Raw genomic sequence first — 25,488 nt, forward strand, 5'->3', positions numbered from 1 at the left:
GTTTGACACCCCTGCCTTAAATTATCCTTGTTCTGAAATGACACAGGTTAAAAGCTCGGCCATGGAAAACTCCCCAGTTATCCAAGTTTTTAGGAAAAATATTTCCTCCTTTGTAACTTGCGCCTTCATCCTTTGTAATGCTTTTAACAGCTGAAACCATCCAGTTTGTTTTTTTTTAGTGTGTCTACTTATGGAAGAAATGAGTGTGGTTTGCACTTGGCCTCTCATTGTCCATTAAAGGATACAATCACAATGCCAGGTTTTACCATTAGCCCTCACCACATTGTCTGAAAAGGTTTCCATTTGCATTCCTAAAATGATTCAGGAGGGCACTGATTTGGCCACTGTAATTTCAGATATATCAATGGCATTGTGAAAATTAAACCTGTGAAGATTATTGAGCTAATGCATATGAAATATTTTGACTGCTGAATATAGCTAATACATTTGTCCCTCTCAAGCAGATTGTAATTCTTGATTTAGTGACCGTTCAAAGTTACATCACTGAATATGTGACTTATGATCATACCTGAACAACCAGTTCTCTTATTCGATGCAGGCATGGGCCTCCAAGGCCTAGAATGGGCTTCCGGAAGTGGAATCCATCCACTTCCGATGGGCCGTTTTAGGCCTGGGAGGCCTCTTCCAGGAGTCTGAGACCTAGACTGGCCTTCTGGAAGCCAGCTGGTTCTCCAAATGCAGCAAAATTTAGCTACCGGTTCTGCCGAACCAGTGTGAACCGGCTGAATCCCACCACTGCTTATGACCATTTTTCACACAGCCATTACAGCATCCCCTTGCCATGTGATCAAAATTCAGATGTTTGGCAATTGGTTCATATTTAGGACGGTTACAGTGTTCTGGGGTCATGTGATCCCTTTTTGCAAGCTTCTCACAAGCAAAAACAATGGGAAATCCAGATTCATTTAACTATTGTGTTACCTATCTAACAAGTGCATTGATTCGCTTAACAGCTGTTGCAAGAAAGGTCATAAAATGGGGCAAAACTCACTTAACAGATGCCTCACTTAGCAACAGAAATTTTGGGCTCAATTGGGGTTGTTATGTTGAGGATTACCTGTAATTTAGGCCCTGCTGCCTAAAATTGTGGAATATAAGTAAAATTTGATGGTTACAATGTTACAATGTTCCCACCTCCATTATAACAGGGTTGCCCCATCTTAAAACCATAGTCACCTAGCTAATACCTACCTAAGTCTTCCTGCAAATTAGCAATCATAATTAAATGATAAGTTATACTGACAAGCCCCCATTGTGTAAAAATAAAACTGAGTAAAGCCTAAAATTAAACATCCCCAAATAAAACAACAGAAACAAGAAAACTAAATAATAAAGGGAAGAGATATAAGGGTTATATTACAATAATCTAAGTGTAGTCTTTATAGCAGTGGTTCCCAACCTTTTCTATACCCCACACCCTAGAACGCTTTTGATATATTCTCACACTCCTTACAAAAGTTCAAAGTAGCAGCAACAAACTATGCATATACACCATAATTTTGAAAACCCAAGCTTTTGCACCCCCTGGAATATCGTCTTGCACCCCCAGGGGGTGCAAGCACCCCCAGTTGGGAACCCCTGCTTTAGAGCAATACAGTAAAACACTAGAAGTTTAAACATGTAATTTAATTTTTTCTTCCATAATTGTGTGACTATATCTTAGCTTTGTGAGCCTGGCTTCTTTTTTGAGTCTATTTTCTTTCTATTATTTCTTATTGTTTCTTTCTATTTTGTTTCTTATTGTTTAACAATCACTAACTTCAAAACTATTCAACTTTCATACTAAAATCATTTCAACCACTGTTATCCTTTCTCTCCCAGAAATCAATTTTGTGTGTCTTCTATCAGAGCTGTCCCAGGAGTTGATGAGAGAGCTTGACTGAACACACCCAACATCAGTTGTTCAATTAACTAAATATTTGGGAATATTTAGGAAATAAATATTGATATATTTGAAGTGCAGCTAGAATTCTTTTAAAATATAGATGTAGAACAAAAACCAAAGTAAATTGATTAAGTAGATTTGTCTGAAATCAGTGGGATTCAGCCAGTTCGCACCACTTCGGCAGAATTAGCAGCTAATTTTTTGTTGTCTAGGCCCAGAATTGGAGTTCCGGAAGCAGCATCCACACAGAGAACCAGTTGTTCACATATTTGAATCCCACCACTGTCTGGAATGGTATAGGGCTCTTTTATGACTTGTGGACTTCAATAGCCAGAATTCCTGAACCAGCCAAGCTGTCTCAGGAATTCTGGGAGTTGAAGTCCACAAGTCATAAAAGAGCCAAGGTTGTGTACCCCAGGGTATAGGGTTTCCTACATGAGCAGGGGGTTGGACTAGAAGACCTCAAAGATCCCTTCCAACTCTTATTCCGTAAAGAATGAAGGCTGACAAAACTGATTTTAGACAAGTATAAACTATATAACACAAGTATAATAATTCTCCCATTCAGTCCCTTGGTGACCATCCGATTCACTGCATTTCCTGACTTTTGTCAGGATGCTTTTAATTACAAAAAAATAGGAAGTGGGCAGGCTGCAAAGCAAAGCACCAAACACTTAGCATCAAGCACCAAGCACTTAGATGCCCTACGCACAGTCACTCATGCGCTCGTGACCTCTCGGATAGACTACTGCAACGCTCTCTACATGGGGCTGCCCTTGAATACCACTCGGAGGCTCCAGCTGGTGTAGAATGCGGCCGCATGATTTGTAATGGGGGTCTCCTGATACTCCCATGTAACATCTCTGCTCCGCGAGCTGCATTGGCTTCCAGTTGTCTTCCGGGTGAGATTCAAGGTGCTGGTGATGACCTATAAAGCCCTAAATGGCATGGGTCTGGGTTATTTACAGGAGTACCATTTGCCGGCGTTAACTTCCCATCGTCCCGTGCGCTCCCACAGAGAGGGCCTCCTCAGGGCGCCGTCGGTCAGGGAATGTCAATTGGCGGCCCCCAGGGGGAAATCATTCTCTGTGGGACCACCTGCCCTCTGGAATCAGCTCCCTGTTGAGCTCTGGATGGCTCCCGACCTTCGCTCCTTCCGCCGCGACCTGAAGACTTGGCTATTTGAACTTGCCGGCCTGGACTGAGGGACTGGGATTTTAGATGTAAAATTTAAAATTCTAGAATGTGTTTTATTGTTCAGGGCTACTTGTTTAATTTGTTTTAATTTTTATATATTATGTGTTGTATATAGTGTTTTACTTGCCCTGTACACCGCCCCGAGTCCTTCGGGAGAGGGGCGGTATACAAATCCAAATAATAAATAAATATTAATCTGCCACAAGACCCCAAAAGTCTCACAGGGTTACAGCTTGTTTTTCTTCTGATTTCTGACTCTCCTCGTCTCCATAGCATCCATTTCATTTCATTTTATTTTTCAAGCCAGTTTGAGACTGCTTCCCACACATACTTTTAACCTGTCCTCTCCCCCAGGTTTTAGGCACAGATACAAAATTTACCTACATTTACTTAACATCACCATTTAGAAATAAAAGATGGGAAGCTTTTGAATGTTACTTAACAAATATTTCAAAATATATTTAGAGGATTATGCACATGTTCATCTACTGCCAGTAAAATGTCTTGGAGGCATTTTTATGAACCAAAGTTCTACGTATTAAGAATTTCATTTAAAAAGAAAGACAAATCTTCAGTGATAGGAATAAAAGTTTAGTTCTATGTTAATGAGATCAGTGGCGATGAGATGCATATTTTCCAGGGATATGATTGCATGAAGATTTTTTATCAAGAAAGAACAAAAATCTTTATATAAACTTTGGTTGTCACTAAGCAATCACCCTATATATTTATGATAAAAAAGAAGAGTGCATAAAGCAGATTAGGGGCCACATTAATTTCCTGTGCATTGTATTAATCTCATTCTAGGCTTAATCTATTTTAGGGAAGCAAAGAACAAAAAAAAATACCTGCATATGACATCTTTTACCAACAGATATGATAGGACATAAGCAAATTATATGCCATTCCATTGATAAGATCCAGACAAGTTTGTAAAAAAAAAAGTGTATTTTGAGGTTTATTAAATCGAGATACTCTATGGAATACTCCTGCTTCTTGGCATTTTTGTATTATACAACCAAAATAAATCCGTTACACTGGATGCATTCAGAAAGTTCTAAAGAGTAGGGAAACAACGTCCCCTCAAGCCCTACTAACAGTTTGTGAATCACTCAAAAACATTTGCACTCTAATTTACAAAATATAACTCATTGAACATATTTGCATGGTAATTTTACAGCCCTTTTACTGGTTAAATTTCAGTTTGCCCTGGTACTAGGTTGGAAATCAGAATGCATCATTCCTGTCTATGGGGAAAAAAAAGCTTCAAAGTATTTATATTTCCTTCCTTTCTTCCCTTTTCCTCCCTCCCTCCCTCCCTCCCTCCCTCCCTCCCTTCATTACAGTGGTAGGATTCAGCCAGTTCACTACCGCTTTGGCAGAAGCGGTAACTAATTTTTTGTTGTCCGGGCCCAGAATGGACTTCCGGAAGCAGCATCCACACAGAGAACTGGTTGTTCACATATTTGAATCCCACCACTGCTTGCTTGCTTCCTTCCTTCCTTCCTTTTCTGTCAGCTGGAATCGACATGTTAGCAGTAGATGACAAGCATGACTCCAATGACTTCAGTGGGTCATAGAAATTGTATAACTAAATATATAAATCTTAATTTAATATAGTTATAAATTCAGAAAAAAAACAGTGTAAAAAGCCATTCAAAAACTGATAACCTGCAAATAGTACAGGAAAATGGGATTATTTATCATTCAAAGACCCTCTTAAATAGCTCCATTTTTTTTTAAATAATTGACAAATCTTAAAAATTGGACAGAGGATTGAATTTTCTGGAGTGTCATTACAGCAACAAAAAAAGGTGACTTTGTTTTCTCTCTTACCTAGCAATAGTGAATAGATATTAGCTGCAAGAGTTTGTAGAAGATGAGGAACTGCAGATGGAAGAGAGAATCACCTTGAAGGATAGGAGAAAGACCTGGGCTAAGAACCTTACTTGAGTGAATGTCTTAGTTGAGTTCCTTCCCTGAAGAAAAAGGGAGGGAAGGACATTTAGAGGTGCAAGCTTCTTTTGCTATAAAAGTAAAGGTTCCCCCCATATGCGTGCTAGTCGTTTCCGACTCTAGGGGCCGGTGCTCATCTCCGTTTCAAAGCCAAAGAGCCAGTGCTTGTCCGAGGACATCTCCGTGGTCATGTGGCCGGCATGACTAGACGCCAAAGGCGCACGGAACGCTGTTCCCTTCCCACCAGAGTGGTCCCTATTTTTCTACTTGCATTTTTATGTGCTTTCGAACTGCTAGGTTGGCAGAAGCTGGGACAAGTAACAGGCGCTCACTGTGCTACAAGGCACTCGGGATTCGACCCGCCAAACTGCCAACCTTCTGATCAACAAGCTCAGCATCCTAACCCACTGAGCCACCGCTATAGCTATTACAATTGATGTGCTCCTGGCCTATATGCCATTGGTTTCTTAGACTGGTTTACTATGTATAGCTGGCAGGAATAGGATGTTTATCTCAGAAGAAGCATGTTAGAAAATCAGCTTCTTAGAAAAGTGAAAAAAATAATAATAATTTCAAAGAGACTCTACCTTCATTACTCAGACGGAGACTGAGAAATTGCTCTTAATTTTTTAAAAAGAGTATTTATCGTAGCTACCTTCCTGAAAGCCTTCTTGTTTGTGCTTCCCTGGTTTTGCTAGGTTGCCATTAGCAGTTTCCCCTGGAAGCTCTGATTTAGGCAGATCAAAACTGGGTAGAAAGGACATTTCTGGAGATATTTATTTATTTCCATTTCGGATTGCTTTTATCTAGTTTTGGTGACGGTTTGTTGCTGGAACTTTGTACTTTGATATGGCCCAAGGGCTAATCAATAAAAGTTGTTATTTATTTTTTATTTTAATTCCATTTATATCCCGCCCTTCTCCAAAGACTCAGGGCGGCTTACAAGCTTAGCAGTTTCACTAGGCAAGGCATTCAGGACTTTGAAAGTGACAGTCTATAGGAGAAGGACTGGCAGAAATTGGGGGAAGAGTTTAAAAAGAGATCTCAGCCTAGAATCCCTACATAGCTACAAGCGATCCAAGTCCAATCTTCCTTGATTTCCACTGAATCTTATCTAATTCCAAGATGCTAACCATATTTGAGAATATTCCTGTGCAAAGGCATGAGTATCAATAAATTAGTTTAATTGGACATGTGGATCTGATCTTTTGCACCTGATAGAATCAGCACTTTGAATGGCACATGGAAGCTGATAAGAAGTCAATGCAAATCCCAGAGCACAATGCACATGTTTATGTATACCCACCAAAAATTGAGTCATTGTTACAAGATCCTCTTGTGCCAAGTATGGGTACTAGTGCCATTATCACACCAACTAATGTTGGATAAAGGCCCTCTTAGTCACAACCTTCATTCAGCAGTAAGTCCAGGAGAACCCACAAATCAAATAATCCGGTTTGGTCTGACGGGTTCTGTTTTAATTATTGTTTTAATGTAACTTATCTTCTGCATTTGGACATTAGGGTTTAATTTACCCAACTTTTTCTTTCCACCCCGAACCAACCCAGTGATGCCCTCTCCGTGATGTCCCGGTGCCTGGAGGCGGTTCAGGTCTGGATGGGGAGAAACAGGCTTCGTCTCAATCCCGCCAAGACTGAGTGGCTGTGCATATCGGCGTCTCGGGTTAACCAAGTTATTCCACCTCTAACGATGGGGGGTGAGGTGTTACCCCCCGTTGATAGGGCTCGCAACTTGGGCGTCCTCCTGGATTCACGGCTCAATTTTGAAGATCACATAGGAGCCGTGACCAGGGGGGCTTTTGCACAGGTTCGCCTGGTGCGCCAGTTGCGTCCCTATCTGGACCGAGACGCCCTACGCACAGTCACTCATGCGCTTGTGACCTCCCGTTTGGACTACTGCAACGCTCTCTACATGGGGCTGCCCTTGAAGACCACTCGGAGGCTTCAACTGGTGCAGAATGCGGCCGCGCGAGTTGTAATGGGGGTTTCCCGATACTCCCATGTAACACCTCTACTCCGCGAGCTGCATTGGCTTCCGGTTGCCCTCCGGGTGAAATTCAAGGTGCTGGTTATCACCTATAAAGCCCTACATGGCCTGGGTCCGGGTTATTTGAGGGAACACCTGCTGCCGGCATCAAACGCCCTTCGCCCAGTGCGCTCCCACAGGGAGGGTCTGCTCAGGGTTCCGCCGGTGAGAGATTGCCGGCGGGTGACACCCAGGGATAGGGCCTTCTCAGTGGGAGCGCCTGCCCTCTGGAACCAGCTGCCGGTAGAGCTGAGGACTGCTCCCGACCTCCGATCATTCCGCCGGGGCCTGAAGACCTGGCTCTTTGAGCTCTCGGGCCCAGGCTGAGGAGAAAATTTTAACTGGGGTTTTAATCTACAGGGTGAATTTAATGCTTTTTTAATTGGTTTTAACTTTTGTATGTTTCGATTTTAATTCCCTGTAAACCGCCCTGAGTCCTCAGGGAAAGGGCGGTATACAAATGCAAATATTAAATTAAATTAAATTAAATTAAATTAATTTGTTTTCAATTTCTGTATTTGTGCATTTTGATATTTATGTCACTGTTCACCGCTCTGAGTCCTTGGGGAGAAGGGCGGTGTACAAATCAAATAAATAAATAAATAAATAAATGTCCAGGTCCCAAATAAGATATTTTGCTTATGCATTTATTTATTCATAACATTGGAATTTAAGTGGGGAACATACTAAGGGCAAGAGATCAGGTGACAATAGACACAAACCTTGGGGAATGTTTTATTTTATTTTATTTTATTTTATTACATTTATATACCGCCCTTTCCCGAAGGACTCAGGGTGGTTTACAGGGTGATTAAAAACAAAGATACAAAAGTTAAAAACAGCTTCTGTCACAGCTTCTTTTCATTCAATCTTAAATTAATCCAGATATGTAGCTGAAAGTTACAGCTAGATGTATCTTCACTTCAGTTAGAAATTTAAACCAAACAATTTGTCACAATATACAGTATATTTCTCCCCTTTTTGGCCAGCAAGACTTAGTTTGCTTTTTGATGTTTTTATGAATTGTTCACCTTCTGCTTAGTATCCCTGCAGTCTTTTTAAGAACTGAGATAGGCGAATTCTATAGCAGGTTAACATCCCAATCATAAATATGCTTACTCAGAAATAATTTTCTCCATGTTCAATGTAGCTAACTTCCAAGTATGTACGGAATGCAGCCTATGGATACAAGAGCACATCCTTCAGTTTCAAATGTTAAATTACATTCACATCTACTTCTGAGGAAGCTAATGTGCTAATTTACTTATTCCACTGCCTGCAAGGCTCAAATAGTTGCTTAAATAATTCAAAATATAGCAGAAGGAATTCAAATGAAAGCCTCCTTCTCAGAAAAAAAAATATTTCTGTCAGAGGGGCTAAAGATGCATAAATTTGCATCTTCCTGATATCAGTAGCTTCCTCAGAATGAGGTTGCTCCATTCTCCAGAAAAATTCTGAGCTTATATGGAGTGAAACAATCTCCTTCTAGATGTAATATTGGATTTTGTCCAATATCCACATCACTTGGAGAATGATACCGACTTTACTATTGGCTGATGAACAGGAGTACTGCTTATTTGTTCCTGAAATATGTGAGCGGCACCAACCAAGACAGAGAAACAAAAGGAGAAAAAAGAGGCAGAGAAAATAAATTTAAAGCCCATTCAGAGCAGATAGACAGTGACCCAGTTAACACAGGATGATTATAAAGAGGTTTTAATGTAGCTTTCCTTCCCCCCCCAACAAAAAAAATCAGAAGGTGTCTGCTAAAATCCTCTTCTAACAAGTTTTACTAAATGGCATAAGCCTTTATGAGACACAGTTCACTTCATCAGATGCATTGAATGGCTAGATTGAAGTAGGACTGTTAAAATGAATAGAATTACTTTTAATAAAAATTGCTAGTCAGAAAAGAGGCTACAAAATGTATTCTGATTTTTGGCTACCAAAGAAATCTTGGCTAGATATATTGTCCATCGGTTGTGTGAATGAAATGTGCTATATAGCCAGACAAAGATATCTATTATACTTTTCCTTAAAAAAAACACAACTTACAGCTCATCTGCTGTTTTATTCACTGCTGCTGTGAAAATTATTGGCTCTTATTCTGTAATTTATTTAATGTTGCCAGAAATTCCCAGATAAATAACTATGGTAGATGCCAGTTGTACTGTTGTAGGGCAGATTTTTTTTTCACTCACAAAGACAACTTTATTTTTGCTGTTTTGCAGCAAAATAATTTTCGCAGCACCAGTGAATAAAACAGCAGATGAGCTGTATGGTTTTTTTAAAAAATAAAACTACAATGGATATCTTTGTCTGTCTATAGCACATTTCATTCATACAACCGATGGTCAATATATCCAGCCAAGATTTCTGAATATATGGAGCCATATTTAAGTCTCTTTGGTGGTCTAGCTACGAGGTACTGATAATAGGGGAATCAAGAATTGCCTTTACTGTAGATATAAAGCACAGCAATGAAAAAAATATTTCAATTCAGTGTTATTTATTCAAAATATAGAAGTAACCAGGTGACTGCTGATTTGCATATTTTCACAGTAAACACTTTACATTAAGGGATAATTTATCACTTTATCTTCCATATATTCTTGTGAATATACTCAGATATCTCATAAAGCAGACATAAAAAAAGAGTACAGATGGTGTTTGGAAGACAACTTAAAGACCACCATATTTCTTATCTTCTGAAAAAGCTTATGCCCTGTAAAAGCTGTTCTTTTTTCAGGTGTTGTAAACATCTTCATGATTGTTTTTTTTCTTACCTTATAAAAACTGTTATCACTAGTATATTCTGTAACCTTTATAATTATGTTGGTCTGATCTAAAACTACACTTTCTATATCTCTGCATGGCACTTATACATGCATGTAAATTGTTGGCTATTGCGATGGCATTTTAAACAGAATGGCATATGCTCATTAAGTGTTACAGTGCATAACAAGAAAGATGTAAAGCCACTGAAAGATAATGCCATGGTTACAACTTTGATAATAAATCCTTAGTTGCTCTAAAGGTTTCTGAAATGACTTTTCAATTTCTGGTCAATTGCTTTTACGCTATCTCTTTGTACAACCTTGCAATTCTAATTTTCAAGGGGGAAAAAACATTAAAATTTAACATCTGTTGCATTACTAATACTGGATATTTCATGGAAAAACCAATAAAAGTGGGCATAATTGAAGCCTTAATTTTCAGTTTTAACTTAATAGTAAAATATTATTTTTTTCTTTATTAAAGTATAAAAGCAGCAGATAAAGAAATCTCCATCCACAGCTGTCAGGCTGTTTCATGATACATTACAATATCACTGGTGTTTCATTGCCTAAATTGCTGCTGGGCTGAAATAAATGAAAAGCTAAATGTCTGACAGAGTCCAGCATATTTTACATAAAGATAATGGTACCATAATATTATACATACATGTATATGTCCCATTCCCTGAAACAAGCTACTTGTTTGTTAATTTTTACTGAAATGTTTCATTTATATTTGTAGCAATACATGATTATAAACATTTGAAGAAACAATTTAATACAACTTTAGCTTGCTCCACAACAATCACTGCTAAAAAGCCCTGAAGCTTTTTACTCCCAAAAGTGTATTTCTGCTCTATGTCCTAGTAAATTAGAGTTTTGTAATGTTTCAGATAATTGGCTTTAGTCTAAATAATTCTAATTTTTTTATCTATTTGCTCTGTCCATAAGTAATCCAATCTCAGAACTGTAAGTTCCTCAATAGTCTTTCTTCTTAAATCTGTAAGTGCCTTTACGACAAATAGGTTAACACCCTTTAATACTTTGCACCTATAATAGCATTTTTTGTCTAGCATATTTTAAAAACAGTAGTTTACATTGCAAATACTTACACAATTGCTTAGCATGCTAAATGTTTCCTATAAGATGTATAGTTTGAAAGACTTTCACTCTTGACGATTAAATGATATAATTTTAATGGATCCTAGACAAATTTATGAACATTGGCTCAGGTCAGAGTGTTGAAAATTTGTGGAATTAAGTTTCTACAAATTAGCTTCCAAACTCCACTCCTCATTCAGTGACTGAAAATAGCAAATAAGTCATTGTCCCAATATTCTCCGTGTATGGAATTGTAGGTGGAATAATATATATTACCTACAAGAACCCCAAGAACACGGCTCTCTTCCTAATGTGCCTTCCCGTGTGTGTGTGTGTGTGTGTGTGTGTGAGAGAGAGAGAGAGAGAGAGAGAGAGAGCTTAAGCAGGAGATGCTATACATGATAGCAGTGTTCCAGTATCTCAGGGGCTGCCACAAAGAAGAGAGAGTCAAGAAGCAATGGATGGAAACTAGTCAAGGAGAGAAGCAACCTAGAACTAAGGAGAAACCAGTGGAACAACCTGCCTCCAGAAGTGGTGAATGCTCCAACACTCGAGGTTTTTAAGAAGAGACTGGACAGCCATTTGTCTGAAATGGTATAGGGTTTCCTGCCTGAGCAGGGGGTTGGACTAGATGACCTCCAAGGTCCCTTCCAATATCATCATCACCACCACCATCATCATCATCATCATCATTGTTATTGTTGTTATTATTATTATTATTATTACTATTATTATTACTATTGTTGTTGTTGTTGTTGTTGTTGTTGTTGTTGTTGTTGTTGTTATTATTATTATTATTATTATTATTATTATTATTATTATTATTATTATTCCAATCTCTTCTTAAAAACCACCAGTGTTGGAGCACCTGTAACTTCTGGAGGTAAGCCGTTCCACTGATTAATTGTTCTGTCAAGAAATTTCTCCTTTGGTTCTAGGCTGGTTCTCTCCTTGATTAATCTCCATCCATCCACTGCTTTCAGGTGCTTTGGAAAAAAAGGTTAACCCCCTCTTCTTCATGGCAGCCCCTCAAATATTGGAACACTGCTAATCATGTCACCCCAGTCCTTTTTTCCCATTAGATTGGACATACCCAATTCCTCCAACCATTCTGAGTTAAACATAAAACCTTTTTGCAGATCTGCATGCAAAGTTATTATTATTTATGTGCAATTCTTCACAGATTCAAAATAAGAAAACATTGAATATGGCAGGTAAATTTACATTTTAGATAGTATAGCAACAGAGCTGCCTGATAATGATTTAGTAATGGTTAACTCTAGAATAAGTTTAGCTTTGAAACAAATAATAACTAAAAGTGTGTATTTTAATTTAATCCAAATTGTACCAATTTCTTCCTAGTTCACAAATTGTCTTTCACTAACATTTTATTGATTTTTCAAAATATTTTTTCCGATAAAACATAAAAGTTAAAATATGAAGTTAAAGAAATAAAAAGTAGGCACAACTACTTCGCTTGTATTTGCTGTTAAATTTATACCCTGCTTTTAAAAAAATTATAATTCTGGTATCTCCTGATGTTCTACCATGCAATTCCTCACCACACATGGCCCAGTTTAGTTTCCAATCCAAATTAAGCCATCCAGGCAATACCATTTGCGTAGACAAGGAACTATTTCCTTTGCCTCTTAAAAGTGAGTGTAATTGATAATAAAGCAAATTTAGTAATACTGTGAATTATCTTCAAGCAATAACATAATGTCCCGATTAATCATAATTATGAAATAATCTGAATTTGGTATTTTTTACCCTGATCCAGATGAAACTCAAAATATTATATTCATTAAGAATTTGAACAAACAACATTTGTTTCAATGATGCTAGCAGTAAGATGAATGATTCTGGAATTATATTCTATTATGCATGGCAGCATCAAGTACTATCCAGGATGTAAGTTTTAACCAATCAATAAACATTCAGAAATGGTTTTAAAATGAGACAGCTGTTAGAGGCACCAGATTTTAAGTAACATTAAAAGAGATTTTTTTTAAAAAAAATAACTGTCTGTTATTGAGGCTGCAATCCTGTTCTTTCTTGTCTATGAGCAATTCTGCTGGTTAACGACCACAATAAAGTTACTTGAATCTTATCTATGGATAAATCTCACTGAATTCTGTGCAGTCTGCTTCTGAGCAAACATGTCTAACCTTCAGATACATAAAATTGAATTGTTAATGCTCATTTGTTCTTTTTTTGAGTTAGAAATCTATTTTCAATACCTGCAAAATTATTAAATTAGGATAGCAAGGTATATAATAAATCCCTTATCCACCCCTTTCCTTAATTGATTGGGGATAACAAAGTTATTTTTGCTGGGAAATAATCTAGAACAAAGGATAACTATCCCAATATAGGTATACACTTTATGTGGCTAGGCAGCCTTTCCAACTTGTATATATGTTGAATACCCACAATACATTCATATCAGAAGTTCTGGGAATGGTGGTCAACATTTCTGAAGAACAACAGATTAAGAAAGGTTGGGATCTATATATAGGAAAAAATGTGATCTTGGGCTAACTCAGAGGGTTTGGTGCATCTATAATGAAGAAGGAATAAGAAACTGTTTCAGGTCTTTTGAAGCAAAGTGAGGAGAGATAATAACATAACATCCTCATTCTGAACGTCTTGGAGATTCAAAGGTTGTCCCAAAGGTGGCAAAGAAGCATCTGGACTTTTGTTTTTCAGAACTGAACAAAAAATGGCTGCAGGACTTAGGTTTGGCTAGTCTAAAGAAAAGAAGAAATAGGGGACACATGATAGCAGTATTCCAGTATTTGAAGGGCTGCCACAAAGAAGAGGGGGTCATGTTATTCACCAAAGCACCAGAGAGCAGGACAAGAAGCAATGGTTGGAAACTGATCAAAGAGAGAAGCAACCTGGAATTAAGGAAAAACTTCCTGACAGTAAGGACAATTAATCAATGGAACAGCTTGCCTCCAGAAATCGTGGGTGCTTCATCACTGGAGATTTCAAGAAGAGGCTAGCTAGACAGTCACTTGTCTTAGATGGTATAGGTTCTCCTGCTTTAGCAGGGGGCTGGACTAGAAGACCTTCAAGGTCCCTTCCAGCTCTATTCTATTCTGCTCTGCTCTGCTCTATTCTATTCTATTCTATTCTATTCTATTCTATTCTATTCTATTCTATTCTATTCTATTCTATTCTATTCTATTCTATTCTATTCTATTCTATTCTTATTCCTATTCCTATTCCTATTCCTATTCCTATTCCTATTCCTATTCCTATTCCTATTCCTATTCTTGGATGAGAAGTGAAATATCTTCAGGGGGAAAAACAAAGAAAGTCCAATTGCCTCTTTAAAAAAGGACTTTGGGACTTCGTTCTGAAAGTTTTTGGATTTATATCTCTGGCCTGAATCTCAAAGAACTACATGAGGAATTCTATTTTCCAACAAAACTTTTCTGATTTCTTATTCCAAGGATTGGAAACTTTTCTCAGCTGTAAGATTATCAATTCCACTGTGTGAATGAGGGTGAAAATGTTGGCATCACTTCCCCCCACCATTTTAAGGGCAGAATATATTGCTTATTTTGCTTTCGTCTTGGACCACTGCAATCTCATCCTCTCAAAAAGTGATTAGTATTGAGCAAAATTCCACAATAACACTATCCGACCTTTTTCTGAAATTGTGAGAAAAATACAGTAGTTCCAAGGTCTAAGCATACTGTATATCTTTACATTTGAGATGTTTTTTTAATGGGCAGAGACCTTTCTATAAGGTAGCTTTCTAAAATATTTTCCTAAGCAAAGATACCTCAAAAGGAAAAGTAGACTTTGTGAACACATTTTTTAGATTGATGCAGTAGGTCCATTATTTCTTAATGTAAGAGCCATCACAAGATTAGTGCTGGAAAAGTAACTCATCAAAACAATGCATAGGACTTTTCCCATTTTTTCTCCCTCCACTAATGTTGTATGTAGTGTTTTGAAGTACTATGATGAGAAGAGAGGGCTAATATCAGTGAGATGGAGAAATGTAAAGAAAACAATCTAAGGTAGAGAAGATTTCATATGTCATCTAGTTATTTCTTTTTCTCTGTGAAGCATTCTGCTTGCACTCTTAAAATTTTTTCTGATTAAAACTAGAATATAGGTGGTAATATCCTAGAAGATATTTTTATTCAGATTTGCGGTTTATTTATTTATTTGGATTTGTATACCGCCCTTTCCCGAAGGACTCAGGGCGGTTAACAGGGTAATTAAAAGAAGAAATACAAAAATTAAAAGCAATTAGAAAGATTATAACAGTCCCTGAAAAAGTAAAAAACCCCAATTAAAATTAGAATTAAAATTCTCAGCCTGGGCCAGAGAGCTCAAAGAGCCAGGTCTTCAGGTCCCGGCGGAATGAACGGAGGTCGGGGGCAGTCCTCAGCTCCATGGGCAGCTGGTTCCAGAGGGCAGGCGCACCCACTGAGAAGGCCTCCCCCTGGGTGTTACCTGCCGGCAATCTTTTACCGGCGGCACCCTGAGAAAACCCTCCCTGTGGGAGTGCACTGGACGAAGGGAACTTGATGCTGGCAGCAGGTGTTCCCTTAGATAATCCAGACCCAAGCCATTTAGGGCTTTATAGGTCATTACCAGCACCTTGAATCTCACCCGGAGGGCAACCGGAAGCCAATGCAGCTCGCGGAGTAGAGGTGTTACATGGGAGTATCGGGAAACCCCCATCACAACTCACGCGGCTGCATTCTGCACCAGCTGAAGCCTCCGAGTGGTCCTCAAGGGCAGCCCCATGTAGAGAGCGTTGCAGTAGTCTAAGCAGGAGGTCACGAGCGCATGAGTGACTGTGCGTAGGGCATCTCGGTCCAGGTAGGGTCACAACTGGCGCACCAGGCGAACCTGGGCAAAAGCCCCCCCTGGTCACGGCTCCTATATGGTCTTCAAAATTGAGCCGGGCGTCAAGGAGGACGCCCAAGTTCCGATCCCTATCAACGGGGGGGTAACACCTCACCCCCCATCATTAAAGGTGGAATGGTCTGATTAACCCGAGATGCCGATATGTACAGCCACTCAGTCTTGGCAGGATTGAGACGAAGCCTGTTTATGACTCTGCCATATACTAAGGTCACATATGAACTCCTATTTTGAGAATATTTGTATTTTTTTTTCTAATACCACCTATTCCCTAATTCTTCACGTTACTAATCCAAACAATTCATTGCTTTTATATTTTAATTAACAAAAATCTTTGTCTGGACAAATATTTTCATAATTTCTTTTCAAAACAAGAAATTGTTTTAGCCTTGGCACAGCATTTTCAATCATACTAGAAAATCAATAAAGGAGAATATCTGTAGATCAGGGTTGAAATGAGGGGTCCTTGATGCTCTCTGTGCTTCATTGTTTTCTTGCAGACATTTAATTACCTAAATTAGGCATCATCATCAATGCTAGTAAAGAGTGGGGCTTGTTCTCAATTTATATTCTAGTGCAGGGGTGTCAAACTGCTGGCCGGACATGTCATCCAAAAGCCACGCCCACCCCATTGCCGGTAATGGCAAAACAGTCCCGATATGTCTTGCGACGTCACGTGACGTCGCGAGTTTGACATATCTGTTCTAGTGGTTTGCCATGTTAGTGTTGGTGGGAGTGGTTCTTTGGTTGGGTTGTTTACTCTTAGTTTGTTTTGGCAGTTCCTTGATTGGGGTATTGTTTACTTCTTGATTGTTGGACTGTTAATCTACGCTCATCTGGGTATTGATTGCTGGTAGACAGATGTTTTGGTCTTTTTGTTTCTTTTTTAATGTGTTGATTATCTCTCTTGCACAGCATGTAACTGTTGTTTATGTCTATTTGTCAACTGATGGCCAGTTTGTCAAAGTACTAGGCTTCAAGGAATTCTCAAACATTTTTTTGGATTTGGCTTGGTCTAGGATGGTAACAGCTTCCCAGTTGAAACTATGGTTATATCCATACGTTGTGAAATTAAATAGTTTTCATTATGTCTTCTGGCTGCTAATTGATATTCATGCATGCATTTTGCCAGGCTTTTGCCTGTTTGTTCTACCTAGTGGTTATTGCAATCTTTACATTGTATGTTGTAGATGACTCATTTTTCCCCTTCTGGGGCTATTGGGTCTTTTGGTTTACTTAGGATGTTTTGGAAAGGTTTAATTAGTTTATGTGCTATGCTAATTCCATGTGGAATTTCACACCTTCTCTTGTGAGAGGTTGAATTATTACTTTGATAGTGGAGTATTTGATTGGTGTGGATGGTGGTTGTTTTTTTTGTAAACTTAGTTTTCTAGTTTGCCATTGTTGTTTCTGCTGATCAGAATATCCAAGAAGAGTAGTCAGCTGTTTCTTTCCTGGTGAATTGGATTCCTTTGAAGATGTTGTTGAGGTTTTTGTGGGTGTTTTCTAACTGGTCCATTTTATTATGGTAAAGATATCATCTGATCCCTATTTGGGGTTGTATTTGTGGCAATGCTATCGCTACCAAACATTGCATCATGACTACCACTATGAGTCCTGAAAGCAACGATTCATAAGTGTGCCTTTGATTTGTTGGTAGGTTTGTCCATTGGGGCATGAACTTAAGCGGACTCCAGAAGATGGTAGAGGACAGGAAGGCCTGGAGGAACTTTGTCCATGGGGTTGTGATGGGTCGGACACGACTTTGCAGCTAACAACAATAACAATTGTCCATTGGATTGGATTGAAATTATGTGGTTAGGCAGAGGTTGTTAAGACCCACAATCCTGGGTGTTTCAACCTTCATGTATTTTGTTAACTTGGGTGTGCTATGCAGCAATATTGTCATAGATTCTTTGGCTAATTTGGGGTCTATGGTTGTGAAAATGTCTGTGACATCAGTTTGGGGAATGAAACATCTTCAAGAAAACAACGAAGCCCAGAGAGTAACAAGGATAAGTCATACTAGAAAATTCATCAGTCATTTATTTTTTGCAGTGATATAGCATTCAGTAGATACGGGCTAGGTTTCCTGTATTTTACGTCAGATTGCAAATGTCAATAACTGTATGCTAACTTTTTATAGGACCGGCATATGTGTGCACCTTACTTTTTTATTTCTCTTTCTCTTCCTATTCCCCTCCCCCAGACATAGCATAACTAATATCAGGGCCTCACAATCTTTGGATGATATAAATTCTACTACATATTGTTATTTCTTGTAAGGGATTTAATTCAATTCAAATTTATTCTACATTTTTAAAGGAAGGAAAGAAAGAAAGAAAGAAAGAAAGAAAGAAAGAAAGAAAGAAAGAAAGAAAGAAAGAAAGACAGAAAGAAAGAAAGAAAGAAAGAAAGAAAGAAAGAAAGAAAGAAAGAAAGAAAGAAAGAAAGAAAGAAAGAAAGGAAAAAAGAAAAGAAAAGGTCAAAAATATAACAGCAAAATATAAAGACTGCATTGCAGTAATATAGGCACTAAAATTCATGGCTTCTATGATTTAACAATCAGCACTTTCATCATCACACACATATAAAAGAAATGTATTTGTTGTTAAGAAGTGTTATTAAGAACCTACTTCTTTTGCTAGTCCATTTTGAGTAAGAGGTTTCTAAATAGGTACTAAAAGGTTGCATTTTTTTAAAAAAAATGATAGAGCTTGGAAAACGTAAAGTGCTTTTTTGATGTTGACATTAAGGTTTTAACACTTTAAGTTAAAATCTACTTCATCAGAACTTTTCTGCTTTCTGTTGATGAGGTTGTTCATCCCCAATTATTTCAGCTGAAGAGTTATTTCAGTATCATATTTTTCTATTCTGAAGCTAGTGAAATAATTGCCAATTAAAATACAAATATTCTTAAGAAAAATGATCAAGCATGGTTTAGGATACTCTTTTAAATTCTATTAAGATAGCAGTAATTGTCACCACTCATCTTTTTGAACTTTAGGCAGTGAAGGTCCTTCCTAGATTATCTAGAACACAACTGCTGAAATCCTTGATATTCACTATGATCAACTTTTATCTATTTTGTAAAGAGTCACCTGCATCCATTCTGATTTGGTGATACAATAAAATAATCTAGCCATTATTATGAAAATTTAACAGGTTTCAGCCTCTAATCATGGACTGAATACATGATATCTGTTCATGTATTAGGGAAATTACTGAGGTAATGTTGAAAACCTTAGCATAACCTCAGTATTTGATTCCAGGTTTAATAATTTCATCATATATTTTGGTATAAACCCAAAGAGTTGTCTTGAATTGGGAAAACTTGTAAAATTAATCTGCTATGCTCACCTGCTCCTTGCCTTTTCACAGAAGTAAAGGTAAAGGTTCCCCCGCACATGCATGCTAGTCGTTTCCAACTCTAGGGGACGGTGCTCATCTCCGTTTCAAAGCCGAAGAGCCAGCACTTGTCTGAGGACGTCTCCGTGGTCATGTGGCCAGCATGACTAGACACCAAAGGCGCATGGAACGCTGTTACCTTCCCACTGTAGTGGTCCCTATTTTTCTACTTGCATTTTTAGGTGCTTTCGAACTGCTAGGTTGGCAGAAGCTGGGACGAGTAACAGGCGCTCACTCTGTTACGCGGCACTCGGGATTCGACCCACCAAACTGCCGACCTTCTGATTGACAAGCTCAGCATCCTAACCCACTGAACCACCACGTCCTTTACTCACAGAAGTATAGGTAACCCTTAATTATCATTCACACGTCACTTTGATCTCTTTGTGGCTTCTACCATGTGCTTTATGCATACTAAGTTCTACAGCCTAGAAGTCTTTTGGATGGAGGTTCTGTGTTCCTCCTAGGTTTTCTGCTTTTGTAGTTACTATGAAAATGGTGGTATTTGCTATTAAGTCTTCAGAAGAATGCTCTTTTTTTAAGGAACCATGGTGGTGCAGTGATTAGCATGCAGCTGACTCTGCTCACTGCCAGGAGCATGATCCTGACTGGTTCAAGGTTGACTCAGCCTTCCTTCCTTCTGAGGTCAGTAAAATGAGGAACCAGATTGTTCAGGTAATATGCTGAATCCGTAAACCACTTAGAGAGTGCTGTAAAGCACTGTGAAGCAGTATATAAGTCTAAGTGCTATTGCTACTGCTATTGCTTTTGTAGAGGAGCTACAACCATCATCTGAACATGCATTTAATAATGAAATAAGTAAATTCCATTGCTTCTAGAAAATCGATTTCTCTTGAAAACAACATCCGTTACAGCATGCTAATAGGTATGCCATATAAAAAAGGTAAAGGTTCCCCCGCACATGCGTGTTAGTCGTTTCCGACTCTAGGGGCCGGTGCTCATCTCCATTTCAAAACCGAAGAGCCAGCGCTTGTCCGAGGACGTCTCCGTGGTCATGTGGCCGGCATGACTAGACGCCAAAGGCGCATGGAACGCTGTTACCTTCCCACCGTAGTGGTCCCTCTTTTTCTACTTCCATTTTTACGTTCTTTCGAACTGCTAGGTTGGCAGAAGCTGGGACGAGTAACAGGTGCTCACTCTGTTATGCGGCACTCGGGATTCGACCCGCCAAACTGCCGACCTTCTGATCGACAAGCTCAGTGTCCTAACCCACTGAGCCATATATGTGCTATTAAAAACCCGATGAATGAATTACATCTTCCCCTAGCCCTATTTTTATAGTGCCTTTAATCTTCTTAAACATCCCACCCAAAAACTGAAGAAATATTTTGAAAGTGATAAAAAGTTTACAAACTCTATGATACTACCAACAGAAGATCAAGGTAGGATATAAGAGACAATTATATTACCTTTTAATTTAAGGTTCAACAAACTTCAAATTGGTGTTCTAATATCTTTTTCTGATACAAAGAAAGGAGAAATCAAATAAATTAACTTTTTTTTTAAAAAAAGACTACCTTCATCAGAGCAGTACAAAGCTTCAGGTTTATTTCTCAAACGTGTCTTGCTTTAGGCATGCTCTGTGGATTTACAAGTGGTTTACTGATCAGTAGTATTACAGTCAATTACAGAGACAGGCAAAATGCCAGCTGAGCAGACATACATATACCCTGGAAAAAAATAAAATAAAAAGGAAGTGAGATTTTCTCTGATAGGCAGAGTGCAATCTGGAGCTAAGCCATAGGAGATAAATAGAGTACAGGTTTGAGGAAATAGGCATGGCAGTAATAGAGAGGCAAATGTGGTCCATGGCTACCCAGGATTCAAACACCAGTTGCCCCAAGACAAATCAATCAGCAGAGCAGAACGAAGCATGAAGCAAAGAATCCAAATCTGAAATTGTTTCCAATGGAAGGGCTAGCATTGATAGTTATTTATACATCAGCCAGAAACCAGTGTGTTTCAGTTATAAGCTTTGGCTTCCGAAGAAGCAGTGAAAATCATCTTTGAGAATTTCTCTGGAGTTGTGTTCTAGGGATAGGTGCCTGGTTAGGATCTGGCACCTTGTCACCTGATTCCTCTCAATCTATTCCTGCTGACTGACTCAGCCTTCCAAGGTCGGTAAAATGAAGACCCAGATTGTTGGGGGTAATAGGCTGACTCTGTAAACCGCTTAGAGAGGGCTGTAAAGCGCTGTGAAGCGGTATATAAGTCTAAGTGCTATTGCTATTATCTGCTGAGTCAGACTTAGGAGGTTGAATAACTGCCAGTTCCTGAGGCGGATAACCTCCTTAAATCAAGAAGCCCCTTTTGAGTCACAGGAGCCCATAATATAAAGATGCTTTAGATTCAGTTCTTAAAACAAATACTTCGGAGTATACAGGGGTGTAAAGGTGCCTCATACATGAACCCAGGAAAACATCATGGGTCCTCAGAAGGGCTATGTAAATCGTGCCCCTATGTCTCAAAGGTGCTTTTTTTTCAGGAGGCAACTGGACTTTCTTGTTTTGAAGACGTTTCGCTTTTCATCCAAGAAGCTTCTTCAGCTCTGAAGCTTGGGATGGACACCCTTCGAAGGGTGAGAGAGATGAACGGATATTCCAGAAAACGTGGCGGACCATCTGTGCTTCAGTCTGAGATTAAGACAGCACAGACTCATCCCCAACAGCCTGTGCCTGATTTCAACAGTGAAGGGACACAGGGCAGAAAACATCCTGCAGCCAAGAAGGCTCCACACACATTTACACTTCTCAGGTGACCCCGAGGACACAGGTAAACTTCCAAAATAGTTTGGAAGTTTAACTCTCTAAAGCAGGGGTGTCAAACTCAATTTCGTTGAGGGCCGCATCAGCAAATCCAAAGAGAAGCGCGATGCCGCCCAGTCCCCAGCCTGCCCAGTTTCGGCAGGCAGCAGGCTGCTGCCCTCACAGCGCCGAGAGGCTGAGCCGGGTGGCATGAATCTGAAGAGAAGCGCAACGCTGCCCAGCCCCTACCCTGCCAAAATAGGCAGGGCGATGTGCTGGCCACTTCCAGGCAATGGTGCATTTCTTCATTCCTCACAAAGGGTGATACCTCCCCAGCGTGCACTCAGGGGGCAGTGCCGATGCGGCAGGAGCCGGCCCCTCACTATTTCCAGATGGCCTTATGGAGCTAAGACTGAATGTATTTCAGCATAGATGACCACCACAAAATTGTACATTGGCTCCTGGCTGGCCAGGGCCAAGGCAGTGGGGGCCGTTCCCTCACTGTTTCCAGGATGGCTTCGCGGGCCGCATGAAACCACTTCACGGGCCAGATCCGGCCCCCGGGCCTTGTGTTTGACATCTCTGGTCTAAAGGAATGCAAATGACCATCTGTCTGCAAGCAATATAAATCCTTCCACTTCCCTAGTCAGAACTGAAGAAGCTTCTTGGATGAGAAGCGAAATGTCTTCAAAAGAAACACAAGAAAGTCCAGTTGCCTCCTGAAAAAAGCACCTCTGGGGAATAGGGGCACAATTTACATAGCTCTTCTGAGGACCCATGATGTTTTCCTGGGATCATGTGGCACCTTTACACTCCTGTATACTTCAAAGTATTTGTTTTAATAACTGAATCTAAAGCACTGTACTAAATAGGTTTCCAGATTAGTTAGGAAATTTCTCATGCAAACAAATTATACATCTGGAAGGATACAAAATTAATAGTAAATCCGAACTGTTTTGCTGTTAAGATAGATATAACAACAATAATACAGCACCTGCCACATAACACTCCAGACTCAACAGCTGTCTATAAGAAAGACAAAAAAAAATCTGGATAGTACACGTGGCAATACCTGGAGAGAGCAGAATAGAAGAAAAAGAACTGGAGAAAAATCACAAAATACAAATACCTGCATACAGAAATAGAATGACTGTGGCAGAAGAAAGCAAAGTTAGTACCAATAGTAATAGGCACCTTGGGTGCAATCTCAAAACCACTGGAGCACCACTTGAACACCATTGGCATTGACAAATTCACTATCAATTGCAAAAGGTGGCTTTACTTGGAACAGTTTCCATTCTGTGATGATATATGTAACCCCATCAAACATGCACATCTGCCTATCTCCCAGGTCCGTGGTAAGGACTCGATAGGTAGACAAAAATGGCAAATCCAGTATGAACATCTGGCTCTACTGTGCAACCAACCATAATAATAATGATGTTTTTGTCCATAGTGGAATAAATGTTATTGGTTTAAATTGTTAGCCAAATAATAAATTAAGGACAAAGTAGAAACATTCAAATATATGAATTCCTATGTTGTCAGACATAGATAGATAGATAGAGATAGATAGATAGATAGATAGATAGATAGATAGATAGATAGATAGATAGACAGATATTATTTAGCACATTTAAGAGATAGGAATTCAATTAAAAAACTCTTAAAATATTGATAATAATGTGATAATTATAGGACACTGCTCTGGAAGAAAATGCACTTATTGTGATATTACTATTCAAAGAGAAAAGAGGAAGAACTTTGTTTAGTGCAGTTCTGCTCTTGCAGAATCTATATCCAAGTTTTAAAGATTTAGAACTATACCACGCTATAGGAAGAGTGAGGTGAAATATGGAGTTTAAGATGCTATTTGATAATTCCCATAACTATTGACTTTAAAACATATAGGCAGTCCTTGTTTAATAATCATTTTAAGTTATGAAAAAGTCAAAAAAGTTGCTTATGACCTATCCTCAAAGTTATGACTGCTGCACCAGCCCCAAGTCAGTGATTATATTTCAGGTAGTTAGCAACTGGCTTGCATTTTATGACAAGCAGCAGTGCCCCATGGTCATGTGACCGAAATTCCTAGCACTTTTTGCCAATTTCCAACATTTTTGGTCATTTCCAATAAAAAACATCCATTCGGGAGAACGGATCCATTTGTCCTGCCTCACTCCCCCTGTCACATGTATGGCAAGAGTTCTACAGGTGTTTATTCAAACACCCCCAAAACAGGTCCTCAGAAAGCATCCCTGCTGCACAGGTCCAGAGTCCCAGCTCAGTAGAGCAAGAGTCACTGGGTAACTGAATCCAATGGACATACAGAAAATCCAGGAAACCAGACAAGGAGTCAAACAGGCCAGGACAAGTACACAAGGCATGGAACTGAGCAGGTTGCTCCAGCAACACTCAAGTCCTCAGTGCGGGGTTAAGTAGGCAATGCCAGTGTAGCCCTTCATAAGAGGTGAGGTTGCCTCCTCATGAATAGACTAGCTGACCAGCATTGTGCCTATCTCCTCTCTGCTCTACGTGTCCTTGAATTGTAACTATGATTATGCCCTATGATCTATTACTTGCTCTTTAGATGTACACTTCAAGCTTATGCAACTGAGAAAAATTCCTTGTGTGTCCCATCACACTTGGCCAATAAAGAATTCTCTTCTCTTCTGTTCTGTTCTGTTCTAGACTCCACCTCCTCCTCCTCATTGCTAAGCGGCAGCAGTTGCTCCTGGTCCTCACTGGAGCCTCCTGGCAAAATTGCTGCAGTTGTGGCTCGCCTCCCTCAGCCTCAGCCTATTGCTCCTCCAATTGACCCAGCTGAGGCTGCTCCATCAGGAATGCATTCTCTGAGCCCCCATCCTGACCAATCTTCGGCTCTGTGCTTTCCTCTGCTGTCTCAAACTCACCCTTCTCTTCTGAACTCATATCCAGAGTGGGGTCTGGGATCGGATCCATGACACCATTTACAACAATGAGGTTTGCTTAATGATCACATGGCTCACTTAACAACAGTCAAGTCACATGGTGACCTACTTAGCAACTGCAGTGACTTACAACCAAAATTCTGGGCCTAATTCTGGTTGTTAACTGAGGATGACCTACGGTGCTTCTTGAATTTGGAACTGAACAATATTTGGAGGACATAGCTCTTTTAATATAACTAAAAGTCATACTGGAACCAAAGAACAAAGAACGTATTGCACATCTCTGTAGTTTAATCATTTCTGATTAAACTGGAACCAGAAATGGTGGTAGAAAAAGAGAACCGAGACAGTAAGTTTAAGTTAGAACAGAAGAATGCAGCAAAGATTATTACAATCTGGATAACCGTTTTAACTAAAGCAAATGTTGGATCAAGCAATACAACTTTAATAGTATTTCTAAGCATGTCTAAGAAGACCCAATGGGCTGAATCACTGCAGAACTCAAA

Source organism: Vipera ursinii, assembly GCF_947247035.1.
Source record: "Vipera ursinii genome assembly, chromosome: 5".
NCBI lineage: Eukaryota > Metazoa > Chordata > Lepidosauria > Squamata > Viperidae > Vipera > Vipera ursinii.